Raw genomic sequence first — 13,728 nt, forward strand, 5'->3', positions numbered from 1 at the left:
AGACTCGGAGGGGGCGGTGCAGATCTAGGCATTACACATTCCAGTTACCTATAGTAGAAAATGGGAGCTAATCCAAGGCTTGACTTCGATGCTTCCAGTTTAGGATCAAAGCCAAAACAAGGAAATAGGGGCATTTCAAGGGAACACCCTCTTTACACTTGTTCTTTGTATAAGAAAAGAAAACTTTTCTCAGGAGCCCTGTCATAATCCTCATAGGTCTTGTGGGCCAGAATGAGTCATAGGGAAGTCCTCACTGCAAAGGGAGCTGGGAAGTATCTGGCAAAGGTGACTGGCATAGCCAAGATTGGTTTTGACCAATTATGATCCATTTCCATTTTGCCTAGAAAAAAATCCTGTTAGTAAGTAGGGTAGGGATGGCTGTTGGGTGAGCAAACATCAGCACCTCCTACTTTATCTTCTTCCACCACCAGCATCCAATCCAGGGGATAGCCTGTTGTTCCCTCCCCCAGATGCCTCCTCCATTGGTCAGCTTGTTTCCTTCCTACGCCTGGTACCTTCATTGGTATTGCACCTTCTCTAAACTGGACCATAATTGCCCCTAATATCCTACCTCCTGTCCTTTCTCTTCCAAAAGACTGACAGATACCTGATCTCTCAAGTACTATTCTAATTTGATTACTCCAGCACCCAAGTATCTTTGGTAACTCTGTCTCATCTACCAAGTTAGATACAAACCTCCTTAGGATGAAAACCAAGGCCTTCCATAATATGATCATTGGTAAGGAAAACAAAACAGTCCTGTTTGCCTCTAGCCTATGGAGGGAACTGAGAAACACAACCCTCCAGGCCATGATGTTCCTGAGTCGACATGAATCATGCTCAAAGAATATGAACCCGTTCAGACAAGGCCACAAGTTGACCATGTTTAGAGGTAGGCAGAGACAAGACCACTCTTGTGGCCACAGAAATGACTGAACATGCCCCTTTTCTAACATGAGTGACAGCTGCCTCTTTACCAATGACAACTCTAGCCTGCTTCAAGCTTCTCACTCTGGAGATAAAGTATTTAAGATACGCAACCACCAAGTTGCCCTCACTTCTTGACCTTGCCTCCTTAATCCCTTTTTGGAATCGTTCAGTAGAAGCCTAAGTCCTCTTAGAAGCACTGCCCCTTCCGTCTTACTGAGATGCCCCCAGCTGGCCATGGGTGTGGAATCTCCATGACTGCAGCAAGCTAAATAAACTGACTGTGACTGCAGGGAAGGTCCCGGGAGTCTTAGGTGGCTGGGCTTTAACATCATGGTCTAACTTTACAACTTGACAACTGTTCCCCAATAGCTTCTTTACAGTTCCGACTTTTTTTTTTTTTTTTTTTTCACAATCACACTTAATTCTGAACAAGTTGTTGGATCCAGCTGCTATTTTGCAAGAAATACATAGGACAGAGAGAAGAATGTGCTGACTGCACCATAAATTCGGAATCACCAAAATCCAGACTGTGAAAATCTCTATAGGTCACGGGGCTCAGGCACTGTGACAAAGAAGTTCTAAGAAAAAGACAGGCATGGAAGGGAAATCTGGAAATGTAAGAGACTTACCAAGATTTGCCAAATGGGTAACATGAACTGTGCTGTTTAGGGAGGCACATGGGGGTGATTAATCCATGCAGATTGTAGGGAGGTAGTTGACTATGAGAATCAGCATGAGGGTTACTTTTGGAGGGAGGGAGGGAGAGACTGTGATTGGGATGCAGCCGTGGAGTGGGCTCCAGCTAGGTGCTCTTTCTTGACTTAGTCTTGGTGATAAGAACATTTGTTTATAATATCTCACTAAGCTATACATTTTTTTGTGTTTTTTTTTTTTTGTACCTGTGTCTGATTTTAAAATAAAAAGGCTGAAAAGAATATCCTTGAAGTTTCATTTCTGTACGTAGGAGTCTATAGATGAGAGAAGCAAGAAGTCCAGTGAGAGGGCTGTCGGCAAACCAGGAGAAGGATGATGGAGCTTGACCCAAGATGGCGGCGGCAGAGACCAGGAGCTGCGTTCAGATTCCAGATGTTTTGGAAGGAAGAACCAACGGGAGCCTCTGACACATTGAATTGAGCATGGGAGAAGAAGGAGAAGCAATGTCACGCTGTCACCTCTTTCTGACATTATTGCGCACCTGGTGAACATGATGACCAATCAAAGACATTGGAGTGGATGAGATGAAGGTTTCACAAAAGTGCTAAAGAAACAGCTATTGTCTGTGGGCAGATGACGCCAGTCCAGGGAGGAAAAAAGCGGTAGCGAGTAGATGTCCTTTTCCACCAAAATGCATCATGCCTGTCGTGGAAGCTCCTGGTAGATATTTGCTGGAAACAGCATAGCCCAGAGACATTGGAATACATTTTAGATGTCTTGAAACTATAATACCCAAATCTGACTATCTGTTCAGTGCTGCAATCTGACTATCTCTCATATTTGGGTATTATAGTGTCATAAGTGAGTGTCATAAAATGAGTTAGGAAGTGTTTCTTCCGCCTGTATTTTCTGAAGGCATTTATGATCGATGTTACTTCTTAAGGAGGGCTGAGATTGTCAACCCAACACTTCAGATATGCATTGTCCCGGGAACTGGGGCATCAAGACCCCGCATCTATTTCACTTCCAAAATTCAATATAAACAAGGTAACCTTTTGTTGGAGCTCACTGCCCATTTGTTGAATTGAGTAATCCATCTCGCCTCCTTAAAAATGTCAAGTTTGGCCAGGCACGGTGGCTCACGCCTGTAATCCCAGCCCTCTGGGAGGCTGAGGCGAGCGGATCACGAGGTCAGGAGATCGAGACCATCCTGGCTAACCCGGTGAAACCCCATCTCTGCTAAAAAATACACAAAATTAGCCGGGAGTGGTGGAGGGCGCCTGTAGCCCCAGCTACTCTGGAGGCTGAGGCAGGAGAATGGCGTGAACCTGGGAGGCGGAGCTTGAAGTGAGCCGAGATCGCACCACTGCACTCCAGCCTGGGAGACAGAGCAAGACGCTGTCTAAAAAAAAACAAAAAACAAAAACAAAAACAAAACAAAACAAAAAAACCCGGCAAGTTCATAAAATAAGGAATCAAGACTTTAAAATATTTTATGGGAAAAGATTGTCAATAGCCAAGCCTTTTACATTATTTTTATAGGTCACACTTAAATTGGCAAAATAGCAATGTGCAGATATGTGTCTTATGAACGTCGGCTTTTTAGCAATGGGAATCCTATTTGCCTACTGGCTTTTGTTACTATTTCTGACACGTCTAACTTATTTTTTGCTCTCTCACTAGCTATAGGGTTTTCCAGGTCTGCCCCCCAATATGTAAAACAATTTGTATTTATTTATTTATTTTTATTATAGACAAGGTCTCATGCTGTTGCTCAGGCTGGAGTTCAGTGCCACAATCACAGCTGCCTGTCACTTTGAACTCCTGGGCTCAAGCAGTCCTCACACCTCAACCTACTAAGTGCCTATAGTAGCTACAGGCATGCACCACCACTCCTAGTTAATTTTTTTGTTTTTTTATAGAGTTGGGGGTTTCGTCATGCTGCTCAGGCTGGTTTTGGACTCCCGGCCTCAAGTGATCCTCCTGCCTTGGCCTCCCTAAGTGCTGGGATAACAAATATGAGTTACTACACCCAGTCTGTGGTAATGCAATTTTTAAGCCAACATTTTCCTGGACTAAAGGAGCTGTTGAAGTCTAGACTCCTAGGAAAATCCTGATGTCCTGCTTATAAATAGACATCCTATTTGAGCTGAGTTTTTTGTGGAAGGGCTGCCTGCAGCTTTAAATGGGCTCCCCAACCTCGGATTCTGGGAAGTTGGCAGCCAGCTGCACTAGGAGTGAGTTATGATGTCAGCTTTCCAGAATTCCTAATGAACTCCAGAGCAAGAAATGCTGTTGCATTTCCTCCCCCAAGTCACATTTCTAGTTGATTAATGAGCAAAGAAATAGAAAAATCTATGGCTTTGGAGAAGGAGGAAGAGTGAAATGATTTCTGCTTTAAGAAAGCACAGTGCCCTGATTATTTTATTTGTTAAGAAAAAGGAATTTCATTTTCTATTTATTTCCTCCTTTAAATCTCGATTCAGACCCCCTCTTCCCTCTTCCCAGCCATAAAAAGCAGATTTGGCTCTATACCCCTCCCTCTACCTTCATCCCTGCTTATTTGATCCAAGATAGAAAATCCAGCCCTGCCCTTTTTGGGGCAGTTGTCTTAGCTCTTTAAGGTCTAGTTAAAATCTCATCTAGTATACATAAAATAAATCTGCAACCCTCCATTAAAAGTCATGGTCTTCTGGCTGCAAAGAGATACATCCAGGTGAAAGTTGTGGTTGGTTATGTCAGCTCAGCCCTTCTGTGGCCCTGCCCTGGCATGGGCTGCACATCCTCCCACCGGCTGGGACATCCAGGGCAGCTGATCCTTCAGGGGAAAATCACTCTGTACAATTACCGTGTTCCATATCAACACCTTCTGTGAGGCTGCTTAGGCTAATTAAAAGTCATGCTTCTTTGGAGAAACGTCTATTGAAATCCTTAGCCATTTTTTAATTGGGTTATTAGGGATTTTTTTTTTTTGCTATAAAGTTGTAGGAGTTCCTTATATATTTTAGAAATTAACCCTTATCAGATACATACTTTGCAAATATTTTCTCCCATTCTGTAGGCTGCCTTTTTACTCTACTGATTGTTTCCTTTGCTGTGCAGAAGCTGTTTAGTTTGACGTAGTCCTATTTGTCTATTTTTGCTTTAGTTGCCCATGCTTTTGGTGTTGTATCCGTGAAACCATTGCCAAGACCAATGTCATGAAGCTTTTCCCCTATGCTTTCCTCTAGGAGCTTTGTAGTTTTAGGTCTTACATTTAAGCCTTTAATCCATTTTTAGGTGATGTTTGTAAATGGTGTAAGACAAAGACAAGGGTCTAATTTCATTCTTTTGCATATGTATATCCAATTTTCCCACCACTATTTGTTGAAGAGGCTATCCTTTCCCTATTGTGTATTCTTGGCACCTATGTTCAAAATCATCCTACTATATATTTGGGTATTTATTTCTGGGCCCTCTATTTATTATAATTCCATTCATCTACAGGTCTGTCTTTATGCCAGTACCATATTCTTTTAATGACTATAACTTTGTAATATATTTTGTGATCAGGAAATGTTATGCCTCTAGTTTTATTCTTCTTTTTCAAGATTATTTTGGCTATTCAGGGTCTTTTGCGATTCCACAAAAATTTCTGAATTTTTTTTTGTTTCTATAAAAATAAAATTCCTTGGGATTTTGATAGGGATTACTTTGAATCTGTAGATTGCTTAGGGTAGTATGGACATTTTAGCAGAATTAAGTCTTCCAATCCATGAACATGAGACATGTCTCCATTTGTTTGTGTCTTCTTTAATTTCTCTCATCAATATTTTGTAGTTTTCAGTGTACAGATCTTTCACTTCCTTAGTTAAGTTTGTTTCTAAGTATTTTTTGATGCTATTGCAAACTGGATTGATTTTCTAATTTCCTTTTCAGATAGTTTGTTGTTAGTATATAGAAACACAACTGATGTTGACTTTGTATCCTGCAACTTTACTGAATTTGTTTATTAATTCTAACAGGTTTTTTTTAAAAGAGTTTTTAGAGTTTTCCACATATAAGATCATGTCATCTGCAAAAGGGAAAGCTTAACATCTTCTTTTCCAATTTAGATGCCTTTTCCTTGACTTGTTGTGTTGGCTAGGACTTTCAGTACTATGTTGAACAGAAGTGGTGAGAGTAAGCATCCTTGTCTTTTTCCTGTTCTTGGCGGAAAAGCTTCCAGTTTTTTACCATTGAGTGTAATGTTAGCTGTGGGCTTTTCATACATGGCCTTTATTATGTTGAGTTAATAATTTTTCTCTATGCCTAGTTTTTGAGTGTTTTTATAACAAAAAGGTGTTGAGTTTCATGAAATGCTCTTTTTGTATCACTTGACATGATCATGAGATTTTTCTCCTTCATTCTGTTAACATGGTGTATCACATACAACAGCTGTATGAAAAGATGCTCAGTATCCCTAATCATCAGGTGAATGCGAATTAAAACCAAAATGAAATATCACCTCACATGATTTTTTAGGATGTCTATTGTTAAAAAAAACAAAAGACAACAAGTGTTGGTGAGAATGTGGAGAAACTGGAACCCTGCTACACTGTTGGTAGGAATGCAAAATGGTGCAGCTACTATGGAAAAAAGCATAAAGATTCCTCAAAAAACTAAAAATAGAACTATCATATGAACTAGCAATCTCACTTCTGAGTATTTATTCAAAAGAACTGAAATTAGGACCTTGAAGAGATCTCAGCACTCCCATCTTCATTGTTCATAGTAGCCAAGATATGAAACCAATCTTGATTGATGGATGAATGGATTTTTAAAATGTGATGTAATATATACATATAATAAAATATTATTCAGCTTAAGAAAAAAGAAATATTGCAATCTATGACAACATGGATGACCCTTGAAAGCATTATGGCAAAGCTCTGAGAGGGAGGAGAAACCAAGAGCTGGGCATTACTAGGGTGGGGGTGGCAGGGAGAGTGGGGGGCAGTTATTGATAACCTCCCTGCCATACACACACTGTGGAGGGCAACAGACACATGTCCACATTCTGAAAAATAGAGGAGCTGGGAAGTTGGAAGTCCCATTTAGCTGGTTGGCTCAAGTATCCATTAGCTGGGGTTTCTGGAATTTTCCCTCAATGCAGCTTTGATGATGGGAGTCTGCACACCCCACCCATTAAAGACAAGAAAGACTCAGAGACTCAGGCTCCCATCCACCCCCAGACTGAGGAGTCACACCCTTGGAATTTTGCTTTTAGGCTTATACTGGGCCCAGGGTTGGTTATGAACGGAAGCAGAATGGCTACTGCCCAGCAAGGCGTGCGCTATTCCACTCAGCTTTGACCACCCAGGATCAAGTGAGTTAGCACAGTGCTTGACACATCCTGAGGGCAGCTATTATGAATAGGACAATTTTGTGTTTCCTCTCCTATGTTTTCAGTTTTTGTGAGATCAGAAACTAGGTTTATCTTTGTATTCTAAGGGCCTAGAAAATTTTTGTCCTATAATTGTGGCTCAGTGAACATGTTTGTTGATTTCCTCATGAATGAGATATTCAACAGAGCCCTCTGTAAGCAGGAAAATATTTACATCATTGGGAATGTACTGGGCTGCAGTTTCAGAACACCTGACTAGCTCCATCTTGTGCTCTTTTTAGATAGCGTCTTGTCTCATATGAACAAGACATCTGAAGCCTGGAGATCCCAGGGCTGACGTGGCAATAGTGCGATGCCCCCCCATGGATACAGGGTCGTTCCATGTTTCTTCCCTGCCTTCCTCAGCATGTTAACTATTCATCTGCACGTCTGCACTCTCATGGTCACAAGATGGCTGCCAAGCTCCAGCTCTCCCATCCCTAGAAAGGAGAAAGAGTCAGGGTTAAAAAGCTCTGTCATGAGATTTTGTCAGTTTTTATTTCAAAGTGGGCAACTCCCCAACATACTTCTCTTTACACTTCATTAGCCAGAACAGATTCACATGGCAACTCCTGCACCAGTCACTGGCAAAAGGAAAGCATGAACCACGGTGGTTTTAAGCCAGATTAATCCTCTGTGACTGAAGACGGGCTAGCTTCTCTGAGATCCTGAGATCCCCATCTCTTTTCTTGACACAAAGTTGGGGATCTGTGTGCAGAGAAGAAGCAGGAGGTGATGGCTGTTGTGTAAACAACCAAGAGTGTCAATGACTACTATGACTGCTGTAATTGCTCCTAGAAGATCTTGCTAACCCTATGGAAATTTGACCCTTATGATCAGCTGTACTGTAATAAAGTGGATGATGGTAGGACCAGGAGCAATAGGAGACTTGGGGTATAGTCCTGGCTCTCCCCAGGCTGCAACACAGACGATGGCATTTCTAGAATGTGCTCTTGATACAGAAAGGCTGGACTCCCAGCTAAACCCTACCTTAAGTCTGGAATCATGGCCCTAAGTGAAAACAGCTGACCTCCTTTTTCTGCCCAAATGTTGCCTTTTTGACCTGCCCCACCCCTATCCTGTGCCCATTAAAGACTTCAGCTGGCAAAGCAATATAAATGGCCGAGGTCGAGGATAGAAGCAGCTGAGCATTGGAGGTTACCAATAGATGCCACTAACTTCAGACAGTGTGGTTTCAGAGAGGGGCCTGGCCAGAGACGTCGGGGCTTCAGGGACAGATGACTTTCCCGTCTCCTTTCCAGCCTCCCTTTCCGCTGAGAGCCACTCACTGCTCAATAGTCTTCCACATTCATCACTCTTCCAACAGTTCATGTGACCTGGTTCTTCCTGGTTCATCAGACAAGAACCCGGGTGCCAAGAGGGCAGGGGCTGCCACCCTGACCCTCCACTGAGTCAGTTGGTACTTAGCCATCCCTGGACAGCAGAGCTGAAAGAGCATCGGTTGTAACACGCTTGGACTCTGCTGTGGGGTCTGCACAGAGTCTGCTCCCGCCGGAGAGGAGCAAACGGCCGGTTCCAACACAGAGAGTGGCCAGTAGTGAGCTGAGTAAAACGAGCTGCTCCAGTTCCTGCCTGCGAAGGGAAGAGGTAGGGGCTATCCCAACTCACTGTCCCATCTTGCTCTCACTTATAAAATCAATAGACGGTGTGTAGGCCAGAAGAGGCCCACCTTCCCAGGAGCTTGTGGAAACATAAGGTGATGTTTTTGTTGTCACAATAACTGAAGGGCACTGCTGGCATTCCAGGGGATGGGGACAAGGACACTAAGTCTCTTGCAATGCTTTCAAATGCCAATAGCACCTGCTGATGCTCTCTGACATTTGTTTCAGCTCAGAAAGGCTCCTCCATTCCTGCTTCCTCCCCATTCCTCCTTCCTCCCCATTCCTCCTTCCTCTCCATTCCTCCTTCCTCCCCATTCCTCCTTCCTCCCCATTCCTCCTTCCTCCCCATTCCTCCTTCCTCCCCATTCCTCCTTCCTCCCCATTCCTCCTCCTCCCCATTCCTCCTTCCTCCCCATTCCTCCTTCCTCCCCATTCCTCCTTCCTCCCCTTCCTCCTTCCTCTCCATTCCTCCTTCCTCTCCATTCCTCCTTCCTCTCCATTCCTCCTTCCTCCCCATTCCTCCTTCCTCTCCATTCCTCCTTCCTCTGTGGTCCCAGCTTACACCAGTCATCGCCAGCCACTTGCCCAGCTAGGTTCTTGTGACAGTCAAAACACCATCCTCATGCCTAGAACCTGTTGAGACTTACCAGAGGCCACCAGGACCGAGAGGAGCTGTGGATATTCTCAGGAAGATGAGGACAATGTCATACCATATCCCAGCCTGTGACCACCCTCTCTGTTGCTGGACTCAGCTCCTGGCACAGCAGTCACTGGGGTGTTCCCAGCATCTGCCTGTACCACTCAAGGGTTGCAGCAATCAGTTCCAAGCTAGAGCTCATAATTCAGGTCTACGGAGGTGGAAATTCAGTCCTCTGCCTCTCCCTGCTTCTTTCTGCTTCCAGGACGCTGGGCACATTCTTACTTATGAACTTTACTCCAAGGTGTGATCATGTAGAAGTTGATCATTTATTCATGAGAGCAGATTTTTTTTCCTTTTTGTTTAGAGACAGAGTCTCGCTGTGTTTCCCAGGCTGGAGTGCAGTGGTGCAATCTCGGCTCACTGCAAGCTCCTACTCCCAGGTTCACTCCATTCTCCTGTCTCAGCCTCCCGAGTAGCTGGGACTACAGGTGCCCACCACCATGCCCGGCTAATTTTGTATTTTTAGTAGAGACGGGGTTTCACTGTGTTAAGCCAGGATAGTCTCAGTTTCCTGACCTTGTGATCCACCCGCCTCGGCCTCCCAAAGTGTTGGGATTACAGGCGTGAGCCACCATGCCTAGTGAGAGCAGATTTTTTAAACATGAAATTTCAAAATCCCATTTGAAACGTATTACAAATAAGGTTTACTATCTCCTGGTGTTTGCAGAGGCAGCAGGATGATCTTCAAGTATGTAGCTAGGGTGTGGAGGGAGGGGGATGCCCCAGTGCAGAACCAAACTATTCAGCATCCACCAGCACTGGAGCACCATGAGCCCCAGTTCCTGCCCAGTGTTCTGGCTGGTCATGACTGTGCTGTGTGGATATTTGAACACTGTCCCTGCGGACATCTCCGTGTATTCCAGGGTGTACAGGTGACACTGTGTACCCATCGCTACCCCCAGTCTCTGTGCTTTCATCTGGCATTACTCAACCCTGCCTGAGATGGTGAGTGTGATCTGGGGGAGGGGGTTGCTGGGCATTGTCACCTTGTCCCACCAGGCCCACTCACCCGTCCTCCATCCTGCTGTCTGCCCTGGGAGGCTGATACATATGTCCCACAGCATGGTCCTTGTGGCCTCTGGCTTCTGGGTATGGCTGGTGGGGGCTTTGCAGATGGTTGCAGGAGGGGCACGGAGTTTACTTCCCAGACTCTGTGCCTGAGGGGTAAATACGGCCTGGCTGTGTCCCTTGATTAGAGACCCCAGCTGCCTCCCAGGCCAGCTTCTCCATTTGACTCTCCTCTCCCAGCCTATATCACCTACCCATTCCCGGGACCCTTTGCACCCAAGCGAGCAACAGCCCCTACCTCTCCTATTCCTGGTCCCAGGTGCTTGTGCTCCCCCTCCTGCTGAACCCCTTACCACTCGCTAAGCAATCCCCATGGGCCTGTGCCCTCCGCTTCCAGCTGGAGTCCTGGCAGGAAGGGGAGTTCGATACTGACTGAGACTGAGCGTCCACCACAGAGACAAATGGGGACCTAAAATGAAAATTCGGTTGAGTTATAGAAAAGCTGAGGAGTGGGGTTTCCAACCGGCCCGGGGTTTTGGGTTGGATTCATGCCCACTGCAGCGGTGTCACTGTAGAAGCTCTGAAGACCAGCATCCATTCCTTTATTTGGAGCACATCTAGTGGACAACTTGACTGCACCTTGTCGTCTCCTGGGAAGCTTTAAAAATGCTGATGCCTGCGCCTCACCGCAGAGAGTGTGGGGTGCAGCCTGGGTGTGGGATCAGGGGCCCCCAAGTGATGCTAAGGAGCATCCAGGGCTGAGTCTACCAAGCCAGACGCTGGGGCTCTAGAGGCAAACACAACCTGGCCTGTGCTTAAGGACCCCACAGTCTGAGGAGGGAGGCCAAGAAGTCACTCACTGAAACATAATGTTACCAGAAAGGGGTCCCAATGCCCCAAGAGAGGGTCTGTGGACCTCATGCAAGAAAGAATTTGGGGCCCGTCCATAGAATAAAGCAAAAGCAAGTGTATTAAGAAAGTAAAGATGTAAAAGAAGGGCTACTCCATAGGTAGAGCTGTGACGTGGCTGCTGGGCTGAGTATACTCATAGTTATCTCTTGATCATATGCTAAACAAGGGGGTGGGTTATTCATGAGTTTTCTGAGAAAGCGGTGGAGATTTCCTGGAACTGAGGGTTCCTCCCATTTTTAGACTGTATAGGGTAACTTCTGGATGTTGCCATGGCATTTGTAAACTGTCATGGTGCTGGTGGGAGTGTCTTTTAGCATGCTAATGCATTATGATTAGCGTATAATGAGCAATGAGGATGACCAGAGGTCACTTTGGTCGCCATCTTGGATTTGGTGGGTTTTGGCCGGCTTCTTTACCACATCCTGTTTTATCAGTGGGGTCTCTGTGGCCTGTATCTTGTGCCAACCTTCTATCTTATCCTGTAACTAAGAACACGTAAACTCCTGGGAATGCAGCCCAGTAGGTCTCAGCTTTATTTTACCCAGCCTCTATTCAAGATGGAGTTGCTCTGGTTCAAATGCCTCTGACCATCATGGGGCAGGTGTACAAGTGGAAGGAGGCTCTGGGGCCTCTGAGAGCTCTGAGAGGTGCTGGCCCTGTGACATGGAGAATGGGGTAGGCAAAACTTCTTGGAAGGAACAGCATCAAGCCCCGTAAGCCAGGTGAAAGGGGGAATGGGGAAAGGCACTTCAGGTAGAGGGGGCAGGAAAGGCAGAGGCCCCCAGGGGTGGGTGAGAACTTTCTGGAGTGTTCGTAGACTCTGCTTAAAATCCTGCTGGGCCTTCCCAGAGTACTTAGAAAAAAAAATCCCAGCCACAGACAGCCACGGCGTAGCCATTGCCCACCTCTGGACCTCCTCCCCAGCCACAGAGCTCCACCATGCACACCTTGTGTGTGTTAAACACATCCCAGCCTCAGGGCCTTTGTACTTGCTGTTCCTTCTGCCTGGAGTGCAGTCCCCTCCTGCACCCTCACCTCACTTCAGCTAATTTTCAACATTCAGACTGGTCTCAGTGTCTTCCCTCGCTGAAGGACACCACCCCACCGCCTCACCACGAAACTCCGCCCCAGTATGTTTTTTTTTTTTTTTTTGAGACGGAGTCTTGCTCTGTCCCTCAGGCTGGAGTGCAGTGGCCGGATCTCAGCTCACTGCAAGCTCTGCCTCCCGGGTTCACACCATTCTCCTGCCTTAGCCTCCCGAGTAGCTGGGACTACAGGCGCCCGCCACTTCGCCCGGCTAGATTTTTGTATTTTTTAGTAGAGACGGGGTTTCACCATGTTAGCCAGGATGGTCTCAAACTCCTGACCTCGTGATCCGCCCGTCTCGGCCTCCCAAAGTGCTGGGATTACAGGCTTGAGCCACCGCGCCCGGCCCCAATATGTTTTTTTTAAGTTTTGAGACAAAATCTCAGTCTGTCACCTAGGCTGGAGTGCAGTGGCACAATCTTGGCTCACTGTAACCTATGCCTCCTGGGTTTAAGTGATTCTCATGCCTCAGCCTCCTGAGTAGCTGGGACTACAGGTGTGCCTCATCATGCCTGGCTACTTTTCCTCCCCAGTCTGAAAGTACTTCCCCACCACCCCACCCTGTTACCGTTGGCCACATCTCCTTGATTATGTCCTTCAGAGCATGAATGTCTCATAATGCAAAGTCACGCTTTCCAAAACAAAAGAGTATCTAGGGAGCATCTCCCTAATCCAAAGGGATGCTTGGTGAAGGTGAGTTTTGAACTGTGTGGCTTTGTCAGGGGCATTCTGAGAGCCTGAGAGCTCTTCTGTAGCACCGTCTGAGGGTCTCTGGTCATTGTGAGGCTGCTCTTTACTGGACAGCAGATCGTATGATATGACAAAGAGGAATTTTGTTTTTTAACAACGTGCAGTGACAGGTTTGTCTAGTGGGTAAAATAAAGGCCAAGTTTTGCACTTCACTTTGTCATTGTTCCAATTCATGGTTGTTTGGCTGCCAGTGAAAGGAATCTAAACAATGGCCAAGACAATGAGTGTTTCACTTTGTCTTACAAAAAGAGAAATCTGCAGTCAGCATCCAAGGGTGGTATGTAGACTCCATGTTGCCAAAAGGAAGAGGGACACCTGCTCTTGTTCCACTCAGCCTTGCTATGGGCGTGTTCCTCATGAGCGTAGGTGGCTGCTGGTGCGCATGCATCTGAGTCTGGTCACTTCACTTGGCAACACTCACTTATGTCTCCTTGGTCACCTGCTTTGACTTCACATAGACAGCAAGGCTTTTTACAAGCATGCCACTGAAACCACCTTTGCAAAAATTGAGACAGTGAGAAAATGTTGACAGCGAAAGAGATCTGACCTAACCAACCTCGTTGTTAACCTCCAAACTGCTCTTGGTCATTCCTGGGTGTGGGACAAGCTAACTTTGGGAGAAATTTAGTTTGTAGTTTAACCTTAAAGCCAGGATGATAATA

This window comes from Trachypithecus francoisi, unplaced genomic scaffold (assembly GCF_009764315.1).
Source record: "Trachypithecus francoisi isolate TF-2019V2 unplaced genomic scaffold, Tfra_2.0 Lachesis_group21, whole genome shotgun sequence".
NCBI classification, from domain to species: Eukaryota; Metazoa; Chordata; class Mammalia; order Primates; family Cercopithecidae; genus Trachypithecus; species Trachypithecus francoisi.